A 23915-nucleotide genomic window follows, 5' to 3' on the forward strand; every position below is an offset into this window, starting at 1 on the left:
AGGTAGTAAACTCTCAATCGTACCCCCTTTACCAAAGCTCTTCCTGTTATTCAGAAACTGTGCCAACACAAAGACCAAACATCCAGCTTCCTTTACATAATTCAAAACATTCACAACCACTAGCAATGAGCTGTCGAGGCTTATTTGATTTATGGCTGTCAAATATTCCTGTGTGTACCTTTTGAAACACAGTACAAAATAAACAGATTTTATCACGTCAGTCACATCACATAATGATTTCAATATTTAGATTTAGATAGAGGTATTGAAAGATTGCAACCACCCCACCTCATCTTCTCTGTGAATGAAAGATAAACTACAGTGACTGTAACACACAAAAACCCCTAAAGGAGTAAAAAAAAAAAAAGTTACTGTAGAAACATTAAAATCGCTAATGCACGACCGTTGCGCTCCTCCAATAAACGACGCCTGGCTCTCCCACCTGTTCGTTCAAGGCAATCCAGACCTTTATCTTCCATTGTTCCCCATTGGTGGAACGCACTACCAGTTCCTACCAGAGCAGGAGCATCCCTCTCTACCTTTAAAAAACCATCCCTCTCTACCTTTAAAAAACTCCTGAAGACCCAGCTCTTCAGAGCGTACCTTCTCTCTTGGCACTACCAACAACTAGACATGCTACATCTACACCAGTGGTTCTTAACCTTGTTGGAGGTACCGAACCCCACCAGTTTCATATGCTCGTTCACCGAACCCTTCTTTAGTAAAAAATAAAATATGATTTTTTTTTACTGGTGCACAAAATGAACCGTGCATTAACATCACCTTGTTCAAATAACAAAACCAACACAGTGCATGAACTCACAACAACTTACCTCAGTGTGACTTCTGCTGTTGCCTTTGAGAGACCAGTTCTCACCTTGGCAAGTGCCAGTCTCATGTCATTTTCACAGCAAAGTCTGTTCCTTTTCTTAGTTTTTATGTCCAGCATCCTCGAAAACGATTGCTCACAAAGATATGTATACAAATGGTATAAAAAATTCCAGGGCTGAGGCTCCACCGAACCCCTGAGACCGACTCACCGAACCCCTAGGGTTCGATCGAACCCAGGTTAAGAACCACTGATCTACACCTTGAAGAATTGTCACAGCACTTGTTGCTGCACTAACGCCTTTTTATCGCACTATACCTTCATTGTTCCCTTCTCTGAAAGTCGCTTTGGATAAAAGCGTCGGCCAAATGACTAAATGTAAATATTTTAGCTAATGAATATAGCAGATATAGGTCACAGTGGGGCACAAAAAGTACAGCTTAATGTTTGCTACTGAGAAAATGCTTTATATATGTGTATATATATTTGCATTTATTCTATGATACACTGTAAAAACATGCAAGCTAGTTCAACTAATTTGTAACTGCCTTTTAAAATGCTCCCTGAGGGTGATTGAAGCTGAGAACAGCAGCTGAATTTAAAAGCTTTAGAAGCTTTTGAACTTTTCATTATAATGCTGAGCAAGTTTTATTTATTTCAAGTGAGGTTGTAGGTTGTATATTCATTTAATTATAAATGTCAGTGAAAGCAACACACCCCAGTTTTTCTTACCTTATGTCTATTTTTAGAACAGTATCATACTGACTCATGGATCATGAGAAGTTTTAGTAACTCTGCTGCCTTTCTATGTGTTTTTTAGACATAACACAATGCTGCTTTCAAGTGCTGGCGATAAGACACAACATATGTGCTAAATGTGCGCCCTATTTAGTTTCTGTTACTTTGAATCAAATCAGGAAGATGAGTGATAGAACAAATCAAACGCTCCTCTGAGTACCTGCTAGCTTTATCATGTTTTGGTTCACAATACTTATCATATTGTGCCTGTGTGTTTTGTGAACGACTTGTCTTCACCAGAGTGGTAAATTTACACTCGGCTTTGAGGTACACAGAGGCACCACATCATGGCAACAGAGCAGCTGGAGGGTGAAGTGCTGCAGCCTCACATAAAAGCACCCGTAAACCCGAGACCTCAGTTACCCCAAATGCCCCAATGCTCAGCACACACACAGCTCAGCCCCAGCCAGACCAGAATAGAGCAGACCATAGTCTTGCCACAAACCCAACTGATCCCATTGACCTCAGTGCATCATCAGGATCTTTTGAGCTAACACAGGTGGAATGTTGCAACGTTGCAATGTCTTTTTTTCTTTTGCTTTTTGCCCTTTGATTGTCACTGCTGAAATGTAACTCATGAGAAATGCATATTTTCAGTGTAGCTGAGGGTTTCGCTTTGCAAAGTTGCAGTTTGTGAGTCAGGGTGCTATTCTCGCCATGTTTTATTACCTGTGCGTGTATGCGTGCATGTGTTTCTCTCTTTGTGTGCGCATACGTATTTCCTGTGGTTCAGACATGGGTTTTGGATGTGACAGACGAGCCTGCAAGCATGCTAGTCTGTGTGGGGCAGGATGTTCCTCTACAGCAGATGCACAGTGGTTTACTTAGACACTGTGCGTGTGAGCATGTGTCGCTGCAACAACAGTCATATGTCCAGTGTGCCTGCAAAGGCTTTTCTCCACATTGTAAAAAGAGACATTGATGTTCAACTCAATTAGATGCGTTCAGTAGCAATTTACCATGTAAATGAAGTGCTCAGCTGCCTCGTTGAGTAAAAACATGAGTAAAACTGCAATAGCACAATGTAAAAACATATTTTCACAAGTTAAAGTAAATGTTTTAGAATAAATAAAAGTATTATCAGCTAAATGTACTCAAAGTATCACAAATAAAAGTATTATTATACAGCTAAAGACCCCTTTTTATTTGTTTAGGGGATTATATATAAAACAATTATTTTTTTATTTGTGATACATTTATTATGGACCAAAGAATATAATTTTTTTTTTTACAAACTGTTGAGTAGTATTATCAATAACAGTGTACAGGAATTAATAGAGGTCAAATGTTTTGTATGAAATGTTTTATTCATTTGTAAAGTCACTACTATACTACTATAAATGCAAAGTATATATTGTATAAAGTAATATTTCTCCTTGGATGTATTAAAATATAAAGTAACATACATTGGATGTACTCAAAGTTTAAGTACTTTAAACTCAAATGTGCTTTTTAAAAATTAAGAGTTTGATGATTTTTTTTTCTTTCTGTTTGTTGTTCAGTCTCATTTTGATAAAGAAAACAGCCGGAGCATGTGAGATGTGATAATGTGGGAGTTTGCAGCATGAACACATGACAGAGAGTGTTTGTCAGAAACTACTGAATACAGCTGGTTTAACCAAATTAGTACTGTGGTTTATTGTTTGCTCACATCTGAAACAAAACAAAATGTTGGTGTTACCCATTAAAACTTTTGTAATTGCGAGTGCAAGAGGTTCACACAGTAAGGCTACATGATAAGAAAAAAAAAAGAATGAATCAAAGAAGTTAGCTTCTGTATTAACCAGATATTTATCCATTTTATTATCAGCAGGTTAGAGGATGTAACACTGCACATGCGCAAGTCAAAAAGTACATGTTTGTCTTACCAAGAATTATGTGACTCACTGTAATGGGCAGCGCTAAAACCTTTCGCTATCACCCTGCCACTGATTTGTGTGTGTGTGCTGTGCAGCAGTGACCTGCTTTCATATAACAGCCCACACATTTCAGTACCTCGGTGGGTTTTACTGACCTAGAACAGGGGGAAGGGGGCTCAGGAAATCCACGGCTATGTTCGCAGCATGTGCATGTGTTTGCTTGTGCACGTGGGTGTGCTTGTGTGCCTGTGTGTGTCCGTGTAACTGTAAATGCAGGCATATGTGCATAAGCTTGAATAGTCTTTTGAAAGCCGGTAACATAATAGCGCACTCCATTTTTCTCCAAAATGTCATTCTCACTTTCTCTTTCACCCCTCCCTCGCTCTGCCTCTCTTTCATTTGTCTCTCTCTTTGACAAATAGGAGCGACGTCCATTAGGATGTTTTATGAGGTGATGGTGACACAGGGCACTCTTGACGGCCCCTAACACTGTCTCAACTCCCCAAACACACACACACACACACACACACACACACACACACACGCACACACTCAAGTCTCCCTGTTTCTCTCTGCCTCCCTGTTCATCCCCTGTGCTCTTTAATATTGGATCTCATTGCTCTTTGTCATCTATTGCAATGCATGCCTGCGTTGTCTGTGTGTGTGTAGCTGAATCCCTCGACTGTGTCGGGCCCTCCTCACTAGTCGCGAACCAGATTCGGCAGACGCTACACATGTCTGATCTATGATCCAAGGCTGGCTTTTATTCTGAGGGAGACATACAGTGTTTCCTTTGTGGGAGGGGAGTGTGTATGTGTGTGTGTGCGTGTGTGTCAGGGTGGGTGCGGGGGTGCTACTCCTAATGAAGGCCACTCAGGGCGGCCTCTCCCCCGGCCTCTAATGCATCCCAGTCCCCCGGACTGGTTGGCAGGCTAGATGAGTGGTGGGGCTCAAGGGTGCACACCAGCACAGGAGGTATACTGCATGGACCTGCCTCAGTCAGTGCTCTCCCCGAGACTAAAGACATGTATGCTTCACAGTGCCTGTAGTATCAAAGAGCACCTTGAGATTGCCTTTAATTAATCTTCTGCTCAGACTGATGTTTAATACTGAAGAGGTTCCTCAGGCATTTGGATCAAACTTCCCCCTTAACAACATCAGGAAACGTCACTTAGTGTGTTTCTGACCTTAAACACGGCTGAGTCATATAAAAAACATCTCTCCATCTTTGTGAGCCCACTTTGTTCTTTTTCTTATTGTGTACAAATCCCACAAAAATAACATGGGTAACAGCAGACTGATCCAATTGCCAAGTGTCGTGTGTGTAGCTAAAGGCTGACACATCTTATTTCTCTGTACCATAGATCTCCATGGTTGCCCAAAAACAATGAGTCACACTGTGGCAGCGTTCCTTCATTACCATGAACATACGCTGTAGTTTCTTTGTATTCGATGAGTCCCACGTCCTGCTGACTTAAATAACCAAAAAAAAAACTGCAAATTATTTTGTCTTTTTAAAAAAATATATAAAAAATAAATAGAAATCTAAAATATATATTTGTGATCTTTTTAAGTTTTGCATTTGAGCAGATAAGGGAAGCAACTCAGATAAATAAACTCCGTTATAAAACAAGGTATGAAAAAGATAATTTTAGGGGGGGGGGTGATTTCTTTGTTGGAAATTTTTACAATTTCAAAACTGTAGTTCTTACCAGGATGTTTACAAAACACAATATTTGACTGTTAAAGCTGCAGTTTGGACATCTAATGTTGCACACTTTGTTGTAATCCAAGTCTAGTAAATCTAATAAATTGTTTAGTAATACTTCTCCTGCAAGCACCAACGCACACACGTACACACACAAAATAAAACAATAAACTATATTTAAATTTAAGTTTAATTTCTAGTACCTGCAGACAACTCCACTTAAGGGAAAGATACTATTTGATTGACACATCTGTCGGGTTTCAATGCCTAACTGGGGCAGACCAACATGGAAATGAGAAAGTTGTGAATATCCACGCTTGTCGTGTGGTTTTAACACCTTTGGGTCTTTGAATATATAAACTGCTTACAGTAAAAAGGAACACTATAACGATACAGTAAAATTCAAAGACAGTGAGCTCAAATGCAAATGATTTTTTTTTTTTTTTACTTCTGTGTCTAGAGCTGAGAGAGACATCCTCTGTGATATACTGTTTTTTTTATGCCTGTGTGCGTGTGTCATTATCTCAACACTGGCAAACATTTCCACCTCATCTGCTGAATCTGTTTTACCATCTACCATGTGTTTGTGTCTAGCCATCCACATCTATGCATGCATTTGTGTGTATATATGACGAATTTATATATATAATATATATCTAATCCTATCTAATATTAGTGTAAAAAAGACGTATACAGAGACAAAGAACAATGCAGTAGACGCAGAATGTTTCATTTACATGTCACACATGGTAGTGCTTCAGTACGATCTCTCAGTTTTGGAGACAACACTTCTGAAATGTTGTTTCCCACGCTCATCGCTGTAAATGGGTCTAGAGGCTGCACGCACACGCACACACACACACACACACACACACGCTCACACATACGCACAGACACACACACTTGACACAGAAACTTTGTGACACCCACTGTGATCCATGCATTGCTCCACCTATATACATCATATGGCAAGGCTTTGAAAGAAGCAGGTGCTTTTTGCATCTTCTTCCTGGGAAGACTTAAGAAAAACACAAAGTGTGCATCTTTTGGTGCCTGTGTGTGTGTTGTGTGTGTGTGTGTGTGTCTCCTGTCTGTCTGGGAGCGAGTGTATAGCCAGGTGCTTGCTGACATACTGGGGCTTTGTGGTTGTGGTTGGTGGCTTGCTTGCTGTGCAGACAACCAAGAAGGAACTGTCTCTTTTTTTTCTGTATTTCTGTCTGCTTGTGTGTGTGTGTGTGTGTTTGTGTGCGTGTGAATATAACATGAATATAAATTCTATTCTATATCGCTCACACACTGACAAGCGTTTCGTGACAAGGCTGGGGATTTGGTTTCCGCTGTAGTGCTACTTAAGTGCATGTGAACATATATATATATATATATATATATATATATATGTGTGTGTGTGTGTGTGTGTGTGTGTGTGCTGCAATCTGTCTGTTTGTAACTGCAACTTTGTTAATGTGTGCCATCAATTTTAAAAGTTTTCCTAATACAAATTTGAGCTGCAAATGCGTCATATGCAACAGAACCAGCTGCAGACACAACATAGCATCATGTCCTGTTTTCGCTCTGCAGTCTCCACGGTGTTTGCCACTTTTAAATACAACTGTTTTGTATAAACACCTCAGGCAGGCAGCAAGTGATAGATCAGAGGATAAAGTAGTATTGGCTTTATCAAAGGCCCCATTTGAACCCACATGAGGAGCTTTTTGCGGGCTCACTACAAAAGGAAACAATGGTTGGAGTAGGAGTAGATAGCGCTCAGCCATTCCCGCAGCCTTGGCTCGGGACCCATAATGACACTGTGTCACATGATGCCCGAGGTGAATATCATTGTGGCATACTGGCTTGAAAGCAGCAGCACAGGTCTGTGGGCATGTGACATTGGTGAGGTATGGCAAAGCTTGGCTAACCAAGACTCCAACACTGTGTAAATAGCTGGTTATATTCTGTGGTAAAACTAGAGAATACTGATAGTGATTCTTTTTAGCTCATCACCCACTAATCATGAATGATCTTGAGTCACATGTGTGGTCTAAGATTTTTTTTTTTTTTGTCCTTTGGTAAATTTAGGCTTTCTACTGATGAGTGATGTACTACCACACCCAGGACAGCATCTAATTACATCCCGCCCGATTCTTTTGATTTAATACGAGGCAGATTTTTTTTGATGATATTACACAAACAACTTTGATCTTTGCATCTTCATAAATCCTTGTACAGTCTAACACCTTTGTTGTACTGTATACAGAGAGAGAGAGAGCAGGATGGAGACAGACGTTGCCACAGAACAGGACATATGTTGCCACATTCTCACGGTGTTGGTTAGCCAAACCTCCTTACCCAGAACTGTTGGCTAGGTTCTGCTAAGTTGAGTCATCTCGACACAGCTAAAGGCTTCAGCGTCACCCTCACAAAAACCACTATGAGCTATCTGAGTCACAGAGATGAAGTGCTTAAACCTGCATACATACACATTAAATACACAGTTTTAGCCATTGTCAAAGTCCTGATTTAACCTCATGCACTTTTTGGATTGGCTGTTTGCAACATTTTCCTTTCAGTTAAGGCATTGGTGAAACTACTCTCAAAAGACGTTTGAGAAAAAAATATATTAGCGTGTAACAACAACCTACACTGCAATTCACAATTTAGCAAAGACCTAAAAAGTGGTTTCTACAAACCCACGCACACCCATACACAATTTTCCACTGCAACGTCAACCTATTATACATCACCTGATATTTCAGAGAGCTGTCACCGCCGTGATTCATGTGCATATGGGAATGACTGGGTCTGTTGCATCACTGGCAGTGTGTGAGCCATTGTTCCACAGAAAGAAACTGTCAGATTTGACAGCACAGATTAAAAACAATGTTTGGCACAAAAGGCTACAAAACATTCCACGTTTTCATACATCAAGTAGAGTTGTCGATGAAGATTAAGGAGACGTCACAGCCGAGAAGTTAATATTTGCTGCAGCCCACGGTTTAGCTGCTTTATGCAAATTCAGTTAAAAAATGAAACAAAAATAAATATGCATTTTAATTTTCATCTTGACTGAGATATTCATCTTTTGAAACCTGAATCCTCTTTCAAAATAAGCCGTAATAAATCAAATATTCATGGTGTCTGCGACCTTTCACAACCTGAAACTTTTGCTTATGAAATAGAAATATGTCGAAGGATACGGTTTCTTTGCTGAAGTGATTTTAAATTTTCGCTGAAAGGTTTCAGTGTGTGTGAATGTGTTTTAGGTTTGTTTGTTATATGCAGAGTGCCGACCTGCCTGCTGTAGTTGAGTGAAATCAGAGACAGGTTGGCATGGGGAAGACTTGCCTTGGCACAGCTCAGGCCGCAGACCGGTTCCGGTATGAGTTTACAGTATAGTTTGCCTCTCTGTGGCTTGACGACTCTGTGCTCTGCGACAGACATGCTATGCACTTTCCCACAGCCACTGAGCAGCTAAGGCTACTCTTATGGTTGCTTAACACTTACACTTGGCTACGTACTTCAGCAGCTTCATGTTTTTTCCCTCTTAAGAGAGGCACAAACCTTATCGTGTGCTTAAACCAAGAGGGCTGTGGTTGTCTCTCATCTTCTATGCACACACAGTTTTGACACTTCTGACGAAGTTGCTCAGTGTGGGCGTATTTGCAATTTTTAATCATGCAATACCCTTTTCATATTCAAGATACAAGCAGCGTCACTCCCCATTAAGAGCTGATGACGTTCAATTGGTTAAATATAAAAAAATATATATCCTCCTTAATTGTTTGCACAAATCAGTGGGGTGACTCAAGGTGTACATAAGCATTGTTCAAGCCAGCGGTCAAGGGCCTGGAGATGAGAGGCAGATATGAATCACCTCATCCAACACTTGTGGTTGTCACGACTCGTTAGCTGGATGTTTCCATTATGATAATGAAGAAAGTAGACCTGCTTCTAAACCCACGCCTGTGATCAGCGCCGAGCTCCCATGTACTCACACAAGACGACCGATCATTTAAAAGCAGTCTTAATGATATCACAAATGCAGACGATACGGCCTTATATAATAATTACATAACTGCTGTATCTTACAATCGTGCATACAATTCCAATTTCTGCATGTGAATGCTTTGCGCCATTTTAACTGAGAATTGATACTTTCAGTTTGGTCAGAAGTGCTCAGGAAAATGAATCATCACAATTACACATCACACTGTATCACATTTTTATGTGGGCGTGGGTAAACTTCCACGGGCTGTTCATAGTCACTGCATGTTGTGTCTGCACGTCTCCCCAGCCTTCCCTAAATCAAGAAGGCAGAAGTGAGAAACGGTTGAGAAGTACGACCAGCGTCTTCCTGTTATGTGTGCGTGAAACCCCAGACGGCTGTCTAAGTTGCTCGCACGCAAACGCCGGCCCGGGAACCATGGTAACGGCAGGTCCTCACATGCAGAAGGCGGAAGTGAGCCGGCGCGCTGAGGAAGTTATTGGTTTTTTGATGGCCATCGCCGTGGTTTCATGAGAAAGACCGTGACTCGGCCCTTGTGCTGTGCTGACAGGACTGGCAGGGCGTGGGAATGTCCTCTTCATTGTGATGACGGTGATGACACCTATGACCACGTCTGTTAGACTAAAACGTGAATTGGGACATGTGTCACTCGAGTTAGCATCATGAGTGACCCAGCACCCGTACATGCACATATCAGATGATATGGAAGTAGTGGTTGCAACAATGTGCGACTGGACTAATCTATAGCACACTAGACTGCAACCCGTTTCCCACACCGTCATGCACACCATTCTCAGAAAAAAGAAACGTGATTTCTTGCTAAATGCATAGCAGTCCTGCATTGTCTGTCATTTCCCTAGAAGCTCACATGCTCTGACGTGAGATGGGCCAGCTCTGCTGTCACCGTGTCTGTCTGCTGTCATGGAAACTGTCGCGTAAGGTCTCACCTGGCCTCAGCAAACCACAGCAACCATACCCTGTCTTTAACTCTGACGTTCTCTCCCTGTATTTTGGTGTGAATGCATGTTAAGGTTAAAAGCGCTGTGGGTGGGACATTTAAAAGATTTTAACCGCGGATATTCAGTAAAAAAAGAAGTGTTTATTTGATAAATTCACCAGAACCCTTGTTTGACAGAAAGAGGTTCATACAGCCACTAAGGTTTAACACTACCTGCAGGGCCTCCTCAAGTGGTTTGTGTGGAGTCACACTACAGTGACTTAATGCGTCCTGACCTCCTGTTACTCAGACCCTCAGTGAGGTTTAATGGTCAGCTTTCTTTTTCTTACTGGTGGGTGGCCTAATGACAAATGATCATTACCAAATATTGGGTAAATATACTCTGAGTAACTGCAAGCTCACTCCTGTGAGTTCTTCGTGGTTGTCTGGCTCGTGCCTGATGTCTCTGGGAAAGAATATCTTACAACACAGATGAAATTTCATCTTCAACTCTGCATTTCTGCTTTTCTTTTTTTTTTTCTTCCGCAGATATTAAAGACACTTTGCTTTCTGTTTCAGTTTATATCCATTTCTGCAGGCTATGATTGAAGTGTGTAATAAATCCAACATATGTCCTTCACTTACGGGCAGCAACACTCTAGGCCAAGACATGCTTTACATATTACTCATTTGCCTTTTTATCCTGCAAGGATTCTCTGACACTTTTCTGCAGATTTTTATTGTTATATAAAAGTCATAGTGCAGAGCGTGTTGAATCTTTCAGCTGAGAGATACATTTGTACATCTGCATCAACAAAGACTCATCAGGAAACAACATCCCTACATATTTTCATTTCCTAATATATAATCTTGTATCTCTGTAATAAACTTGAATATACTTTGGCAGAGCACAGGAGGCATTGCATCTTGCAGAAGCAGTGTGTGGCTATGCATGTGGCTGTTTCCTCCCATATCCCATAGCCACACCTGCCACAGCCTGGCTTCTACTTGGCCTCAAGCCTCCTGTGAGCTGCGCCTAGGTTGACCAAACATGCCACCAAGCACCCTTGGGGACAGGGCTCCCCTCAGCCAGAACCCCACAACCCCCAGGCCTCAGCCCGCCCGAGAGAGAGAACCAGAGAGGGATTCAGTCTGGGGTGACTGGGGGAAAAACCACCTTCGCCTCTAACTCAGTTCTGTGGTGCTCAGACACCATAAGTGTGCAGCCGAACTTGGACAAAGACGAAACTGAAAACAGATCACATGGAAACGAGCACCTGATACTAACTGTAATGCGTTTATGTGTGCACGGCTGAGAGAGAGTGAAAGAGAGAGGAGTGGTGAGGGAGAGAAGAGGGGGGGAGAAGTTTATGGGCTGCTAAATGCCAGACTCACCACAGGTGGGAGCTCCTCTGTCGACCCCATTAAACCAAGCAAAATGGAGGGTCTGTTCAGCTACACTGTGAATTGACATCCAACAATGCTGCAGGCAGTGGCCACAACAGAACAACAAGTCTGCAATAAGAAAGTTTCTTCAGCTTGTTGACACAATTGTAAATGCCATGTGGTTTGGTTAAAAAAGGGGGGACAGGCTGCAAGGGTCTTCTGGGAAGTCCCCCCGCTGTCAGAGATGTGACTGCACTCATGAAGGTTACTAGCGGCAACATCTTCCAAATGCAAGCTTTACCACAGGTGACTCACTCATTCACAGAGGGAAGGGAAAAGCAAAGGTTGCTGACCTAAATAAGATTTTTTTTTTCTTGGACTTTTGGAGTTTGAAAAATCCCCCTCAAAAAGTACAACTGTTCTTAAACCAAAAGGCCAACCATGCCATCTCACTTTTAGTGCAAGCATGCAAATTGTCAAACTTAGTGAGGATGTTGCACAGCGTACCAAACAACAGCATTTCTTTTTCGAAATGAGAACTGTTCTTAATTACAGTTTATATTATATTTGCACTATATTTTACAGATCTTCTATCCACATTGTGGCTGAATCTTTTCAATGCCTGTGATTTTGTGGTAAGGTACGCCGATTCCATTGAAGTCCATTACATTGTCCAGTAAAAGGCCACTCCTGTGCGGCCTGGTTTTAGGGCACTGGTTAAAAACACAAAACCAAGCCTGGCTTTTAGTGTTGGTGCAGAGGAAAACCACCACTCCGCGACAATGAATATTTTACCTTGCTACCGGCAGTCCAGCAGCATTTAGTGACCACAGGCAGTGTTAAGTGTTTCTGACCAGAGGCGAAGGGGGCACTTAACAAATGATAATGCCCACTATCTGTCAGTGCTCTGGGCTGCCACTGCTGCCTGAGAGCTCCGTGGTAGCTGGAGCCAGACCACTCTAGGCCCACCACTGACCTGCCAGCTAACCACACACTCCACAGCCTCCAGCACACACACCTCTACTTCCTGGTTAGAAGAGGGACACTGTTCATCCGTCAAATGACAGCTGCCATTCTGGTGGCTGGCTGACCCCCTGACCCAAGCCATCAGTACAAAAAAAAAAAAAAAAAAAGGCACTAGCATGACCTCCTTAAGAGGCTTTTTACAATAACAGACCACCACAATTGCATTCAAGGAAATGGACGTGGAGAGGAGGTTTACATGGGGTTACCGTGATCTATTTGATAAGAAGATGCAAAGCGTACTGATCTTAAAGATTTTACTTAAAACATACTCAGCTCATGTCACATAATAAGAATATGTATATATATATATAATAAAACAGACCACTAACGCCCAAGAAGCTTCATACAGCAGCAAGAGTGCACTCTGGACTTGCAGTGTTTCCTCAAATGTATGGAAAAGTCAGCTTTTCCAGCCAACACGACGAGAGCAAATCAAATCTGCTGCGAGTGTGTTTCCGAGGTGGTTGGGACTTATAATATCAGGCAGTGTGATGCAGTGCAGAGAGAGAACGGCCGGCGATAACTCTTTTGCTTGATTGGATTTGCCACCAAGAGGGACTTCAAATGTGAGCTAATTGTTGGCTGGCAGCGTGCTCGATGCCCTCTGTCCACTCTGATGGTTTCACATGACACCATAACAGTCAGAGGTCTCTGGGGGGAGGAGGCGAGGTACAGCGGGCAGAGTGGACATGTGAAAAGATACTTATCACGCAGAGGTTGGCTCAGACGTCAGTGGTAAATGCACATAGGGATATGAGTGAACCAGCAGACAACATGTGTGTGTGTGTGTGTGTACGTTGCACATTGCTGTACGTTAGGGCACATATAGTAGCTTCAATCAACATCATCTGTGTTGTTTTATGACAACTGAGTCCAAGTTATGGAAGTGAATAAACAAAAGTGTATCAGTTTGATGTGAAATAAAACAGAAATAGGAAAAGGAAGGAAGACAGAAACTACATATCTCACTTTCCGCTAACCCTGGCCTGAAGTGCAGCCAAAGAAACAGCGAGAGCAGTTGAGTGAGGGGAAAAGGGGGAAAAAAATGAGAAAGAGTAGCCAGCAGGCCCTCTGTGTGGTCCTCCTTGAGAGCGTGTTCTGTTTAACTCTTGCCAAAGTGTTTTTAAGTGTTACAAGTGCGTTAGTGCCGTGGGTCATGCCTCTGCTTGGCTAACCTCTGACCCCTCCCAGCCCCTGTAGCAGCTCCAGGCGGGAGAGTGAGCTCATGTTGAGGGGTTAGGCCCCACTGTTTGGAGAGGGAGTCGCCCCAGGGAAGTGGAAGAGAAGGCCGGGCAGCGGCCTGTAATGATCTCCTCATGGATCTTTAATGGCTCCCCCCAGTTAGTGTCAGTGTTCGCACTGGGGGAACGCTGAATTATTCAGCAGGCTAAAACTGTGATCACACACACAGACATGCTCACAGATATGCACCCCGACACACACACACACACACACACACACACACAGGAACACGCACACATGTTTCTCACATTGTGAATCTTTATCTTACTTATCATTCTTCCTCTTAATGATTTCATACAGCACCAAAATAACATCTGCTCAGTCTTTCTGAGAACTGTTGACACAGTGACTTTGCTGACTGTTCAGGTTACAATCACACGGTAAGCAATGTTTGAAGACATATCATCCTTTGATGTCTACATCATGCTGTTTTTACAGAAGCCAAAGATAGTCACAGTGCATATCTGAATGTTTTCTTTTTAATATCTCATAGATCAGCATTTACTCTTTACACAATGCCCTGGAACTTCAGTTTCTGTCTCGATGTTTTTGCACTTGTGTGTGTCAGCTGTTATCGCTCTATCAATCAGATATGCATAGAAACGTCTTACTCATCAAGCTGTGAACATGATGAAATGTCACAATGCTGCACCTCACACATGAACGTCTTTGGTTTTTATTTTTCTGTGGTTTTGCCTTTTGTGTGCGCCGTCGTTTGTGTGTTCAAAGTGACCATGCCACCTAGTGGTGCTCCAGCCACAGATCTTTCTTAGCATGAGGTGTACTTACACTAACTTTACTATCAAGCCTCACAACAAAGCCACATTCACTGGAGGCCTCTGACAGGCGGCAGAGTTGATAGCGTGGGGTTCAAGGCTCGACTGAAGTTTACAACCTGAGCGATCAGGACTGTGACGACCCCTCTGTTTCCTCATCTACTCTTTATCCCCAAACCAAAACCTCTCAACATATGAGAATACTGTCAGGACCCACAGACCGTAACCACCCTTGTAAAACACACACATTCTCTGACCCTTGTGTCATTAGGAACAGTGTTGGGGAAAGGGCCAGCTGTGCAGGTTTTAAGGCCTGCAGCCTCCTAAGCAGCTTTAGGCTGTCTTACCTAATTGCTAGCAGTGGGAAACAGGTTAACCCCATCGTCTGGGCCTCACAACCTGCACCAGGGGCCTGACCTTCATTAGTCAGGCTGCAGCGGGCTCTTGAGTCCTAATCCTGCCTCCATGGTTTTTAATGACCAGCCTTGTGTAATATTTGGAGCCCCCAAATGTTTCACTCTCTCTCCTCACTCAGCGTGTTTCCTGCTGCAACGACACAAGACCTGAACATATCCACTGTTCTGGTGCTTGATATGTGTCAGAGTCATATTAAAAACCTGTTACATATCTTGTAGGTTAATATCTGTGGAAAAGTCTTGAGTGTAAACACCAGGGTTTTAATATAAGGCTGCTTTCATGGCGCTGCTCACTGTGGCATAAATGCTAGATTGTCTGTCTGCGTAAAAGCAGCACTCACTGTTCAGTATTGGCCGGAGTAGGGAAGTGTGTGTTTTTCTGTGTATAACACTATAAGCCCTGATTGAACATGTCACTGATGGCTGATGGGGGGTCTCTGGGCACTAAATGACCCATCGCTTCCCTGGACGAGCTTCATCTGTCTCTCACTCTCTCACTCTCCTGCTTTTCCTTCAGCCCCTTAAGAGGCCTGCTGCAGTTTTCGCTGTAGACCCAGGGGTCAGATGGAAAACATACACTCATAAACAGCATCTATTATTCATGCCTTACAGCCCGGTGATCCACTCACAGCACGCACTGGCTACAACAGCTGTCCAGCCACTCCAGTCACTGACAGACGGTTAAGATCGGCCCAACGGCAACATGTTTTCAAGTACATCAGAGTTAATATATGGCTGCTTTAACCAACTGCAGTTATCGTTGTAACTTACTGAGATAAACACATCTGTGGCGCATCTGTGTTCAAAATAAGGCGGGCGTACCGACTTTTGACAGCGAGTACATTTTCATAAAGCTGACGATGATCATTTGTTGTAAATACACTGTTTGTATTGTTGCCTTTTTCTAATCAACTGGCTCAAAACATTGGGCATAAAAATGAGTCATTTGAGTATTATGAAGTCCTCTGTTGATGTCTAACAGGGGCAATTAGGACTTTTCCAGCACAGTGATTGTGTCATTTGACAACGTTAGCATTTTGTGTGTGTGAGTGTGGGTCCAGCTTGGCCCAGAGTTGACAGTGTGTTAGTGTACTAATCCATTAGGGTCCCTAAAGGCCCTGTGATTACACACACTGCTAATACACACATTGGCGCTTTTCTTCAGAGACTTTTTGCTGATGGTATCAGTGGCAGCTTGGGTGGTTTTGATATGTGTGTGTGTGTGTGTAACTGTCGGAGGTGGACGGGTGGGGCAGATGGATATTTGCGCCTGTATGTGGATTTGGAGTCTGGCATCTCATAATGCTTTCGTTTAGGTCATACTCGTCTTCCCTTTGACACCCACCCATTCACCCCCACAAGCTTCTGCAACACCACCTCCATCCTCCTTTTTTTTTCTTTTCTTCCAGAACCCACCCAACATACACAGCGAGCTCAGGCGTAAGTGACTCCCACTAACGACCTCTAATGATTTTAATCGTCCGCAATCAGGTGCAGGAGTCATGAAACTCTGGACGGGAGACAGAGAGACAAGACAGACGGGGGAGAGAGACAGAAAGAGAGGGCGTGCATTTTCTCTCTCTGGTGGGGCAACAGAAGGGGGGTAACATGGATTGTAGGAGCGTGGCACAATTACCTCCAGAGCTCCTCTGGAACATGACTCCCAACTCCAAAGCAGGGAGACGAGGAATGGGAGCGCCGTTCTGGCTCAAGCAGGCTTGATTTGTTGGCTGCCTGCTGTGATATCTGTAACAGGAGAATCTGGAGTCTTCATCGTGTAATTTGACAGTCGCTTTCCAACTCATCACTGTTACCCTATGTAGCAACCGGCCCGATGGATGATTTCAGTGCTGCCTCTTGATGATTTTAACTTTTGTTTGTGGTTCATTGACTAAGGGAGAGACAGAAGGATAGAGATAATAACAGAAAGAGACAGTTAGATCTGGGGGGAAAACACCAAAGAGAAGAGAGATGTATCCAGAAGTTCTCATCTTTGCTTACCTCCAGCCTGCATGGACCATCAGCAACACTTTTGCCCCTTGAAAAAAGCATGCAAATATATAAACACAAATTCATCTGCAGACTAAATATAAATGTCCCTGCCTACAGACATTCTTTTTTCACTTTTCACTTCTCCAAAACCCTCAAAAATACAGTACATCCACATCCTCCCTTACGATAAAAATATAACTTGCAACATTGACTGATTCTCAGTGGAGCTCCACATTGGGAACACAGCGAGGTTGTTTGCGGCTGCTGAGGGAGCCAGAGAGGAGGGGAGGTGGGAGGGGGCGATTCGAGCCGGGCCCTGCCAGAGCCGCATGAAGCGGGACCACCCAGGGTGGCGTCAGGAGCTTGGCAGGGGTTCAGGGGAGGTTGGTCGGCGGGCCGGCTGGCAGCCCGTGCCCGAGGCTGAGGCAGCAGGCGGCAGTAGGCACTGTGAGGCCCTGCCAGAGTGGACAGAGATATTCAGCTCAGCCCACAAAGGCCACTTCAGCCTCCCACAGCATAACACAGCAGAGCCACAGTGATAGGGAGTGTGTGTGTGTGTGTGTGTGTGTGTGTGTACGTAGGGAGGAATTGTGTGTGTGTGTGTGTCCATCCATGTAGGTCGGGTAGAGTCTGGGGCAAGCTGAGGGAGATATTTTTAGGATCTAGTTTCCCCCAGATATAAGAGACCTCCCTTATGGAAATTAAGAGGTTAAACCAGAAAATGTTTATTCATAAGAAGTCCATACATCAGCAGCCTCCTATCTGTCCTGAGATGTTCTTGCTCTGGTAACAGTACAGTACATTGCTTAACCATATAGGAAAGCACTGTCCCTCCTCTCCATGCACAACCACTGGTGTAAACAGTAACAGTAAATGTTAACCATTTCCTCTCCTCTGGCCTCCCGGCGGTCGATTAGGCTGCAAAACAAAGACTTTCCCCTCGTGTTTATCTCTTCCAATGGGCGCAGTCATTTCATCCCAGCACTTACAGCTTATAAACTCCTTGACAAATCACATTAGCATTTAGCTTCTCTCAGCAGTTTACTGCCTTGCTGCCAAAGTATCGTTTATCACCCTGTAATTCACTTTACTAGGTAAATTCACTTTGGCAGGTCTGTTGGGTCTGTCTGCTGCAGAGGATGTCGGAGGAGAGGGGATGCTGTTTGAATTTTAAACACCTTTAGTAATTCCATCGATGAACTGTACCTGTTTATTCTTTAGAGGATCACTTGGGTGCGAGAGGCGAGGGTAAACCCTGGACGGTCACCTGTTAATTTATCAAACATTTACACCTACCGGCGTTTTAGAGTCACAGTTTACCTAACCTGCACATCTTTGTGGTAGGAAGGACATGCAACCTACACAAAGAAAGACCCCAGCTGGTCGGCAGGTTTGAACCCAGAACCTTCTTGCCGTGAGGTGACAATGCTAACCACTATCATAAATCCTTTAACATATGAAAGAGGCATATTTCAACACTGCATAGAGTTAAACCTTTTGCAGTGTTTTGTAAAGTCAAATGTGAAAATAATTGTCCATCACATTGTGTATGTAGAGTTTCCCAGAATCACTGAAAACTACAAACAGACAGTGACAGTGAACAATGTTGCTGTTGTCGAGTCATCTGGACACTTATACTGTATATTTTCATCCTGTTTTTCTCTTCCTCTCTCTTTCTCCCCGGAGAGGACCAGCGCGCATCACTTTCAGGCCTGATTCCATTTAAGCCTTATAAAACTTTCTCTAACACAGAATAATATTTGCTGTCAAGCTTTTATTGAATTATGCCAGTGGAGGATAAAAACGGAGAAGGATATGTAGGCTCCAGGAGGACCAATCCTTGTTTACAAGATTGACTTCAAGCATGGCAGTGCACTGTTTTAATAAAATATTTACTTCTGCTCATAGATACAATTTAACTTATTCTTCTGAGAAACTAACAGTGTCATTCCACCATGTTGGCACATTTTTAACAGAGCTCTGTTTTTGTCCTCCATGGTTTTCATTATTCTAACACTGATCTGCATGAAAAAAAAACAAAAAACATTTTGGTCCACTGAGACCTATAAATCCTGTGGAATCTGAATAAATGTCACACAAACCATAATGTCTTTGCTATTACTGTCTCACACACACACACACACACACACACACACGCATAAGTGTGAAGTAATTTCTTTGCACGTCACATCTTTTTTAAAAATCTGTCCAACATTTTAGAGGAATTTAATTGTCGACTTGCATTTAGCAACTCTTTCTAACTCAGTCAAAATTACCTTCCAGCTCGTTTGCATGTGCAGTGCATGTGCAGGAAGTAAGAACAAAGGCAACAGTAATATGAAACTCGGGTTTGCAAAGTCATGTAGTAAATCTAGTTGAGCTGTAAATGTGTGATATGATATGAAGCCACTAAATAATACAGTTTTAGTCCAAGTTATGTTACTCGTACTTAAAGATTAGTTCTCTTTCTTTGATCAGTATTCATTTATAAAATTTGCAATAATCTACTGTCAGCATATTGCTGTTTAATCAGTGATGTAATTGTTTAGTTTGCTTTACATCGTGTATTACTTGAATTACAGTCAGATAATCCTTGGACACACAGCATGAATCCTGTTAAACAGCCATGAATCCTGCTCCCCGTTTGGTATTGATAAACCTGTCCATGTACTTGTGGCTTTAAAACAACAAAGAGAGAAGTGGTGGTGGCAGAGAGCAGCCTCCTCCCTCCTGAGCTGGCACACAGCACTTCCTGCTCCTGCATCTTGTTTGAGTTGAGCGGAGCTCATGCAGGGCAGGACAGGTGTTTGACTGATCTCCATAGCCTATTTCCCCAGGCCCGTTTATCATTGTCACAGCCAAAGCTCAACTCAAACTACACCCACCCCTCCACCCACCTCAGCCTCTCGGCCAGCTTTCTTAAAGATTAACAGATCCTGCCTCGGCTTTCAGATGCACTCAAACATAGCTGCCGATGTAACAGCCCGCTGCTCCCACTTCTTTCTTATTCTGCCCATCTTTCACTCGCTTGATTCTGTGCACCTCATCACCTGCGTTGCTTTTCAGATGCCTCATGCTGTTCCCCCATCCTCACCGTCAGCTCACTGGTCCCGTCCCCGTCCGTCAGCACAGATAAATCGCCCCAATCTTTCCCCTTTGCCCCCCTCCACGATACATTTGCAATTAATTTATTTTTGCCTTGGTTTCCTCTCCCCGTGCCTCTCCTTCCCCTTGATCCGTAGCGGAGCGGTCTGGAAATGATTTTGACGCTTTAGTTGTAGCGTGCAGCTGCCTATTGGGGACATTTTGCACTCCCTGACTTTTTATTACAAGGGAAATACCATAATAGCTTGTGAGGGAGAGATCGTTTAATAGAAAATTGCAGAAGGATTTTTCTTTATTTTTATGTACAACTGTAAAGCTTTTAAGTATTGCAGTTGTAAACACGGCAGCTATTTTGTGAGGAAGTATTGGTGTGTGTTTTCTTTCTTTTTTTCTTGAGAGATAAAATCAAGGAGTGACTAAATGTAAAAACAGCCTCTGTTTTTTTTGCATTTTGCAGAAACATATTTCCTTCCTACATAGTGTGGAAGTGGTCAGTTAAGGTTCATGAAGGCGTGAGCTCTGAGGTTTGTTGCGTTAGAGGCACTCCACCCTGACACCTTTCCCCACCCTGCTCATCTCTAGCTCTAGCACTTCTGCAGAAACATCCACCGACCCTCGCATCTATCTGCTGCTAACATCCAGCTGACCAGGCAAATCACTTTTGGCACTTCTAGAAAAGTGTAAAAGTAACAACTTAGTGACAACCACAGGTCAGAAATAATTTAGCACGTATATACTTCCATCATCATTTTTTCAAACTGAATAAGTCTGTACGTGTGTCATTAGTTGTTTAGCTTCCTTCTGTTTCTTCTGTATTTTCTCCCTGTAACTTGTCCTGACTTAAAGAAATGATGATGCTCAACAACTTTCTGTCTTTACATATATATTTGCACATCTTATTAAGTTTGTACTGGTATGTTTGATTGAAAGACAGCAATGATTTTGTCAGTTCTGTCAAGAGTACAGTGTCATTGTGTGGCAAAATCCTTGTCCGTGTATTCACAGAGATTGCTATCGCCATAAAAACAACAGCATTTCTTGTTTGTTTAAAACCTTTAAACAACCCCTATTTGCATTTGCATGACAAGCACCTACAGACCATGCCAGACCTTTTCCACAACAGACATTTCAACAAGTCAAGGCAGGAAAAGCACACTTCGACAAAAGAGGCCGCGGCTCATCTACAGTTATCTGTCGTAATATTCTTTCAACCATGAACACAATTTTCCTTCTTCTTTTTTTTTTTTTTTAAAAGGGACTTCACCATTTTTACACATGGAGTTCAGTTTATGCACTGCTGTGGCTCTGGCAGGAGATTTCCAAAGTCTGAAAAGATAACATTGTTGTCATAAAGGTTACTGTGGTTTGGGGTTGAGACTTAACAGGTGGTTTGAAAGAAGATCAACCCATACAAGGAGTAAAAGTCAAGATATCGCAATTTGACCTTTTGATTTGGACCATTCTTTTTTTATCCGGTCTCTTTTGACTACCCAGACTTTATGAAAGTGCAAGTCCAGCAGAATCTGTGAAGATTCTCAGAGTTAAATCTGGGGCAATCGGACTTGGTAACAAGTGCAAATCCAAAAAAAAAACAGGTACCATTAAATAGTCTTCCTGATCTTATCCAAATAGTTTTTCTGCTTAAACCTAAACAAACATTAACCATGGTGTGTCATATCAGAAAATAAATCATTTGACCTAGGTTACATCTGGTACACTTAAGAATTCCTGTAGCCAAGCACGCTTCATGCCTCAAATACACCTGGGTATATTTCCTGTCAGTGCTAAACCTCTGCACGGTGACCCTGCGGGTTGTGTTTGCCCTGCAGATGTTTAATCTGCACTCAGCAGCAGCACCTTAGCTGTTTGCTGGTAATCTGTCAAACCAAGTGAAAGCCATAATTAACCTCCAGACACACTAACATACTTCAGTCTTACGTGCACACCACTGTTCCTCATTGTTTGCAGCAATAACAGATTATAAAAAGAAAGAAAAGTTATAGACTATTAAAAAAATGCTGAGAAATAAAACAATACGTTTGCACAATGACGTGCGGTGATTAAATACTGTGGAGAGAACTCGCTGTAGATAGTCAGAAGTCTTCCTGCTTTACAGCCAATTATGTGGCCACTGGTCAAACAGTTGTTTATATCGCCACCACTTTGGTCAATTTGTTACCCTCCCTCCATATTTCAAGTTTGTGTGTATGTGTGTGTGTGTGCGCACCATCCCACAGTCCCACAGCCTAGTGGTCGTCTGGCGGTTTTAGGGGGGGAATCTCCATCCCAACTACAAAGTTGGCTAATTGCCCCCCATAGCCACACCACACACCCATATAGACACACACGCAGACACTAACGCAGACACTCAGTCCAATGTTCTCTGTTGTTCTGCTGGTAGGAGGGAGGAGGGGAGGATTAATCCTAATTGCGGTGTGTGGAAGCCTGGAGAGAGGCCAGGATTACTGGGGACTTCTCCTTGATCCACAGAGATGCTGATGGTAATGCTCCCTGCCCATCCCCTGGCCTCCCCCTGCGCAGTATACGCTTATGCGTCGGACACACACCACTCCCACGCACACATACAGCAGAGTACAGTTTCATGAACACAGCAGCCCATAAGTATAGGTTCTGTGTCCTGAATCACCAACGGTTGGTGATTCACTTTTCCCAGTGCAACCTTAGCTTCTTTCTGAGTGTGTGTGAGGCCGTGGCCTTGCGTCAGGGCTGCTGCGCTGCTGTTTATGTCTGCTGTCGTGTACGCAGGCTGCACCCCCAGCTGACGCACTACCGCATCAGTGGGGTTAACCCAGTCTGCTACGTATTTAGCCTTCAGCGAAACTGTCTTCTCAGTCACTGTGACTTTGTAGAATATTTTTTTAACTTTAACTTTGACAGTTATCCAAAGGGTGTTCTTGTATTGTTAAAAAAACAACACGGATACAGGCACACGGTGCCTTGCTCGCTCATTTCGTCAAGTATTAAAGAAACAGCTTGGGAAATATGCTTATTTGCTTTGTTGCTTAGAGACAGACTCACGTGTATATGCTAAATATGAAGCTTCAACCAGGATTTGGTTGGCTTAGGTTAGTCTGAAGACAGGAAATAGGAAGAAACGGCCAGCCTATATGATATATTTTGTACAAATTAAACAAACAGAATATAACGTGTGTAAATGTGTGAATTTTAAAGGTACGTTGAAGGAGATTTTGTCACCTTTGGACAAGCGAGCTGTTCCCCTGTTTCCAATCTCTGTGCTGTCAGCGATAGCTTCATATTTGATATGCAGAGTTCTCACACTCTCACATCCTTGTTTCAACTGCACTTTGCCTTTTTATTGCCCTTTCATTTCTGCAATTATTCAGAATTATGAATATGAAAATAATAAGCTAAATGAACCTCCCTAATTGCTAATAATATCATTTTTATTAGCATCTTTAAAACTGTTTTTGTAACCATCTTTTTGTAGGTATTGTATATGAGAACAGGTCCCTCTTGTGAGCTTTCTCCCTTCCAGCTTGGAGCCGGACCCTTTCTGCCCCGTCAGGCCTATCCACCATTACAGGCCATTGTGTGAGAAGCCGCAGGCCTGCCCTCCTCCCTTAACAAAATCACGTCAAAAAGCAATTAATATCTTAATACCTCCATCAGCGCCAACCACCAAGCAGCCATAAGGCCCGACTCTTTGTTTTTTCCGCCTTGGTGTTGGCTGCTGTGCTGCTCTTGCCCGGCCCGTGGTTTCCTCGGTTTCATTTCCCAGTGCCCCGGTGGTCAGCTGTGGTTTTCTAGGGGGCACGGGGTAGCACGTTGTGGGCGGGAAGGTCCCCCACTCTCCCCG

This window comes from Larimichthys crocea, chromosome XXIV (assembly GCF_000972845.2).
Source record: "Larimichthys crocea isolate SSNF chromosome XXIV, L_crocea_2.0, whole genome shotgun sequence".
In the NCBI taxonomy this organism is placed as follows: domain Eukaryota; kingdom Metazoa; phylum Chordata; class Actinopteri; family Sciaenidae; genus Larimichthys; species Larimichthys crocea.